The 6,786-nt window shown below is 40.5% G+C and overlaps 1 long non-coding RNA gene across 1 annotated transcript in view; it reads right to left on the bottom strand.

Moving 5' to 3' along the window:
• The window catches only part of LOC134443767 (uncharacterized), a 3,748-nt gene extending 2,074 nt beyond the window's left edge, over nucleotides 1–1,674 (bottom strand). The window contains exon 1 of the long non-coding RNA XR_010033737.1: nucleotides 1,625–1,674. This is a non-coding gene — a long non-coding RNA (uncharacterized LOC134443767). The remainder of the gene's footprint in view (nucleotides 1–1,624) is intronic.
• Nucleotides 1,675–6,786: the final 5,112 nt, after the last annotated feature.

The raw sequence follows: 6,786 nt of genomic DNA, 5'->3' as shown, positions 1-6,786 counted from the left end.
TTACAGCACATTATTGATAAATAATCCTAGATGGGATGTTTGAGGAAGATGCTGAAGATTCAGAGACCTCTTAGGATTCATTTCAAGCAGGAAAAGTAGAATCAGAACAAGCAGAACGTTTCCTATTGATGCATTTGTCGCCCCATGTGGAGCATGACTCTGATGTGTGTCTGAACTTTGCAGGACAATATTTCAACCAAAAATTAAATTAAGACTAAATTAATCCTATAGACATGAACACATGTTTGTTCCAGAGATAATAACCCATATTTCACACATCAGAACTATAAAATTAGTCAAATCTGGTGAAAGTTCTCAGTTGAGGGACCACATGTCATTCAAGCTTCAACTGCAAGTCCAGTTGCTTAAAACAAAATTGCTTTGACTTGAGATGACCTGCATGAATGATAATGGTCACAGACACATCCAGTTTCCACCTCAAACCAATAAAACACTCATTGTTAACTCATAAATGCTCAAATTTACTAATAATTAAACTGATTGTTATGCTTTTTCCATCCAGATTGATTGATAGCAATGAAGGTACATTTTCAATGTACGGCCTTCCAATGTCCACTGTAGTGGACACATTAAATCTTTAAAATAAAAAATAAAAATTCGAAAAAAATGTTGTCAATCTCATTTTTTGCCTTCAAACAATTGGGGGAGTAAAAAAAAAACAAAGATTTTAAAACTTTTTTTCCCCTGGTAGTCAGGAGGATAACGTGAAACTCAATTACCCAGAATGCTGCACGTGAGCTCTCTACCCGGGTGATTCTGGAAAACAAACATGGCGGCAACTCGCTTTACTACCTTAATAATGTGTTAATCCGACGCTAGATTTCTTAACTGATGAAAATCGAAGTCAGAAATCAACATTGTAGTGTCTAAATATGAGGTCGAAATATGTGGCGTACATCACGATCGGCTGAGTTGTTGGCCTCACGTTTGTCAGTTAGCTTGTGGCTAGGCTACTTTTCGCCAACGTTAGCATCCGGTTTAGTATAGAAAGGCTATGCTTGCACGCATTCGCTCCGTAGTCTGCCGCCTTGTGGCCACAGGAAGGAACAATTTAATGAAAGCGTTTCAGACGGACAACAATTGAATGAAAGCGTTTCAGACGGACGGAAATTTAATGAAAGCGTTTCAGACGGACGGACGGACGGACAGACAGACCCTGTTATAGAGATGCTGGACGCATCTAAAAAAACAATTCTAGCAATTGCCCAACAGCAATGTCAACTGTCTATCCACCTGGTGTGACGCACAGCAATTTACCCTGTTCACTTACAAGCAAGATTTTCTTGATCTGATAATGATTCACAAGGAAACAAAACATGTCACTGCCAAGCTTTGTAAAAGACATGCATGCCGTCTTAGTGATGTCCGTTACGCACAAATATTTAAATCAGCTTTAATTGTAGAGTCAACCATGCCACAGATCTGATAACAGTTTAAATATAATATAGGCCTATGTAATCTCTTCTGACAAATAAAGAAACCCAATATTCCCCTTGTATTGATTCTGAAGGAAATTATTACTAGTAATTGGGCATATACTAAATGGAGAGTGACTATCCGTATTTATTTACATGACTGAATGGAAAAATCAATTTGGACTTACTGTTGTAGGTTTCCTGTCTTGTGTTTCCTCTGTTCCTATGTGTCCTGTGTGTGCCTCAGAGCTGCCTTCTTGACGTAGAGGAGAAAAAAAATGTTTTTCATTTCTGCCTTCTATATTAAGGAGTAGACTAGCTGGTCAGACAAGTCATGACGAGAATATGTTTGTCATTCACTTGCTTGTGACAGTTCATTCCAGAAATGTGCTTGCCATTGTGTGTTTTGTTTGGTTTTGCCCTTGGTTATCTAACAACTGCTGATAAGAATGCCACTATCAGGATTTGCTGGTGTACTGGCACTGTGTAGTGTATGCAAAATACCTCAATCTGAACCCCTCCCTAACAGACACCTGCCTACCTGAACGTGTCACTCGCCGAGTTTGGGATGGCACAGAAACGATACAATCTGCTGCCTGCGCACATGTCACATGTGCAGTGAGAAATGTTTCTCAAACTTTCCTCACCACCTCTCATTATGCACCCCTCCCTCTCTCTGTCTCTCTGTCTCTCTCTCTCTCTCCCCCTCTCTTTCTATCCGCCTGTTTCTCTCCCTCTCCCTCTGTCCCTCTCTCTCTAGTTATTACTGTCTGCTGGTATTATCGATCCGCATCATTCTGTCCATCCAAATATGAAAACATTGTCTGAATCAAGTCGGTTATGGTAGTCTAGTTATTACCTTAACCCCCGTCGGTTAAGGTAGTCTAGTTAGTCTAGTTATAACCTTAACTTCCGTCGGTTAACGTAGTCTAGTTATTACCTTAACTTCCCTCGGTTAACGTAGTCTAGTTAGTCTAGTTAATACCTTAATCCCCGTCGGTTAACGTAGTCTAGTTATAACCTTAACCCCCGTCGGTTAAGGTAGTCTAGTTATAACCTTAACTTCCGTCGGTTAAGGTAGTTAGTCATTACCTTAACTCCTGTCGGTTAAGGTAGTTGACGTGATGTAATCACCACTTCATTTATGATGCTTCCCTTACCCATCACTAGTGGCACTGTAAAGCCTTTGCCTTCTTAGGGGCTGTTTATTTTGTACAACCGCTGTTCATATGTTCTCATTCGTAAGATTTCGGTTCACCATCTCTATGGGGGTCAACTCATTGGCTGTAAAATGACTCCTGAAAGGTGGAATTCGCGCACACGCACACACACACACACCATCTTATCACATCAGCCTCTGCCCCAGAGAAGCCTTTATAGAGGGGAAGTGTGAGTCTCTGGTGCCCTCTGGCGCCCTCTGCTGCCTCACATATGAACTGCACTACTATGGGCTACTCTGTTGGTTGTTTTGTCAATAGGTCATAACAAGCTTGGCTTTAGGAGGGTTTGCATACTAAGTTGGTATGTTGCCTCGATATATTCTCCAAAGCTTGAGAGTACACATATAGTGCCTATAAAAAGTCTACACTCCCCTGTTCAAATGCCAGGTTTTTGTGATGTAAAAAAATGACAGACAAATAATTTCACATTTTCCACATTTAATATAAACCATAATCTGTACAATGCAATTGAAAAACAAACTCTAAGTTGTGAAGGAGAAAATGGATTTTTAAAAAAACGTGTTTTTAGAAAACATTGTTACATATATATGGACACGCGTAAACTAAAACATTGTTGAAACACCTTTGGATTCTAATACAGCACTCAGACTTGTTTTTAGTTATTTATGTACGAAATCCCAAAATGAGGGAAAAAAAAGTCAGGGATCAACAACCATTCAGTGTGCAGTGATGTATCCCCTTTTCCATGGATTACTCTTCCTTGCCCTCAGTGGAGTGGCATATCACCAGTAGGTTATCAGTTCCATGGGGATGGGGGAATTTCACCAGTAGGTTATCAGTTATTTGGGGATGGTGGAATGTCAGTAGGTTATCAGTTACACATCGATTTCCTTTCTAAAATATGTTGTTTACACGAAACATGCATACTACATAGTATTACATTGTGTATCATTATCACGAGATCATAGCCACTCCCGCTAGGGGCACTGTTGCGTGAAAGGGTTAATTACCAACGGGGCAAGTTTGAAGACACCCATTCTATATACATCTGAGAACCCTTTGACTCTTATGGAACTCCACATACCTGTCCCATCAGCCTCTCCACCTGCCCTCTCCACTCTTCCCTGCTCTTGTTGTTGAGCACCTGATATCTGTCCCCACACTTCTCAATCAACTTCTGAAGGTGTGTGTTGGTGTTTCTGACATAGTCATCAATACTCTGATCTAATTTCAGATCATCTCCATATGTAAAGAGGATGATGGTTCTGTCTCGTATCTTCCCCAGTTCTCTCTCTAGCCTCTCTAAGATATCTCTCTCCCTCTCAGTGAAGCGGCCAATCTGGATGACCAGCAGATACACACACTCCCGCCCCTTACACATCTCTCTGCACTCCCTAATGTGTCTTTCTGGCTCTTCAAGGTCTTGATAAAAGAAGTCTGGGGTGTCGATGACTGTCACCTGTCTTCCACAGAAATACACCTCTGCTTTCTGACACTGGGTGGTGAGTTGTTCTGCAGTGCGCTCTGATGCAAACTTGTCCTCTCCCAGGATGGTGTTTCCACTGGCACTCTTCCCAGTGCCAAACTCCCCCAGCAGAACCAGGGTGACAGGACAGGTAGAGCTCTGGGCTAGACAAAAATAAGAAAATAAATAAGATGTTATATTTTCTGTAAAGAAAAACAGCAACTTTGCTAATAATTTCAAACGCACACACACACACACACACACACACACACACACACACACACACACACACACACACACACACACACACACTGAATAGATTTTGTAAGAGCCAGTTAATGGGGAAGTCATATAGATTAATCATTTAGATTGAATTTGTTTACATTACTTAATTTAATTGTAAGGAATTCATAATGAATATATTTTCTAGAATGCAAAACTTGGTAATATAGAATTTTTTCGAGGAAATATAATTTTGGCTTCCACTACGTAATTTGTCATTTTCACATTGCCTATTGGGAGGGAAAGTGGAAAACAGTGATCCTAGCGGTAACGTTCCAAACACCAGGGCGATCCTATTGAAACTCCCATAGACGAGTTTTAAAAAAAATCCCACAAAGATATGACGCTGAACTATCACATCTGACACATGTTTCAGCTTACACAATGGGATGAACTACTACCTGCCGAAATCTTTTGCATTTTTTGCCCTTTTAAGAAAAGTAGAAATTGTGCCAATCTGCTCGGAAACGGACTACAGCTCCCAGCATGCTGTGCTTCGCGCCTCATTGACAAACACAGAGAAACAAACGAACGCAAGTTCTTCGCGTTTCTTCACATTCTTGTAATCATGTGAGTTCCATATTGGTGTCGTATTACACATGTATACACTCGATTAATTTCGTATGGTTTTAGCTTCTCTAGTAGATATGATGGCTTCTGTAATGACTAGTAACCACCTCTCTGGCTAATGTTTGGCTATGCTAATTTGGCTATGCTAATTACATGGAGTAAACACGTCACACATGCGAGTCAGTGTAGTTCTGTATTAGCTTTTTAAAGAATATTAAAATCAGTTCAGATCAGTTAAAAACCGAACATTTTACCACCTGAATCGATCAAACGGGCCAACATGCATATTATATGACAGCCACTGCTCCTACTGCGTCGTCAGGACAGAGATGTAATTTTTTTAAGAAAAAAAAACATTCATTTGATGCAGAGGCTTGGAACGTTGCCAGCAGGAGACGATGAGATTACTTTCCCTCCCAATATGCACGTTGCAGCTTGATCTCTCAAAATTCTGTGGAATGGACACGGGTCTTTGGGGCACAAAATCCGTGTCAGTTTCATGGATTTTGCCAAAATTATGTGTCCCTGGTCACAGAATTGTTTTCCATGATTGACTCACGAAATGCTTTCTATATTCCCACAGCATTGTGTAAAGTCTATTGTTAGAAAATAGATACCAAATTCCAGTACTAAATAAAAGAATGTTAGAGCAATTTAAGTTGTGCCTGGCCTGACCAAAATAATCCCTAACTTTAACCTGTCAGTAAAGACAAGGTTTTGAGAAATACCTTTTACAGTTTATTGATAGGCTATCAAATTTACGTAATAAACAAAATAATACTAGCTGTGCCCAAACCAAAACAATCCCTAACCCTAATGTGTCAATAAGATTTTTTTTTTTTTAAATAAACAAGTATATATTTGAAGTGAGAATAAAAGACAAAAAACACAAGACTACTGAAACATAGAGCTAAGGCGATATAGAGAAAGCATTTCCGTGTGTCCATCACGGAAAACAAATCTGTGAAACTGGTCCGTGGTCCCTCAACGGTCCGTGTCCATTCCATGGAATTCTGAGAGATCATGTTGGACATTGAGGTCAGATTGTAGCTGGATACGATGGAAGCAACACAGTTTTGTAACCGATCTGAACCGAGCCTTTTTTTCCGTACATGCATTTTTTGACTTCTTTTAGTCAACATTATAAAAGAGCACTTGATTTCAGTCGTATGACCCAAATACTGGTTGTTAGACACAATATGCAAAGAAAGTAAAATGAACTTTGAAGACACAGAGTATGTGATTACAGATTGACTTTCAGACTGCAAATGAGATGCATGACTAAAATAGAATTGCATAGACATCCTATGGATGTGTAAAGGAGAATAGAATTACATAGAGTGCTGTATACAGCATTTACCTGGCTTGGTGTGTCTTGATGTCTCTGGCACAGTTCCTCCGCCTCCCTCCCTCTTCACCCCCCTCTTCCCTTCTTCCCCTCTCTTGTTCTCTTCCACATTTACTCCACATACCTGTCCCATCAGCCTCTCCACCTGCCCTCTCCACTCTTCTCTGTTCTTGTTGTTGAGCACCTGATATCTGTCCCCACACTTCTCAATCAACTTCTGAAGGTGTGGGTTGGTGTTTCTGACATAGTCATCAATACTCTGATCTAATTTCAGATCATCTCCATATGTGAAGAGGATGATGGTTCTGTCTCTTATCCTCCCCAGTTCTCTCTCTAGCTTCTCTAAGATGCCTCTCTCTGCCGCAGTGAAGTGGCCAAGCTGGATGACCAGCAGGTACAAACACACATCTCTCTGCACTCCCTAACATGTCTGTCATGTTCTGGCTCTTCAAGGTCTTCATCAAAGAAGTCTGGGGTGTCAATGATTGTCACCCATCTTCCACA

Source organism: Engraulis encrasicolus, unplaced genomic scaffold, assembly GCF_034702125.1.
Source record: "Engraulis encrasicolus isolate BLACKSEA-1 unplaced genomic scaffold, IST_EnEncr_1.0 scaffold_36_np1212, whole genome shotgun sequence".
Lineage (NCBI taxonomy): Eukaryota > Metazoa > Chordata > Actinopteri > Clupeiformes > Engraulidae > Engraulis > Engraulis encrasicolus.
This window is presented reverse-complemented; position numbering and strand designations above follow the sequence as displayed.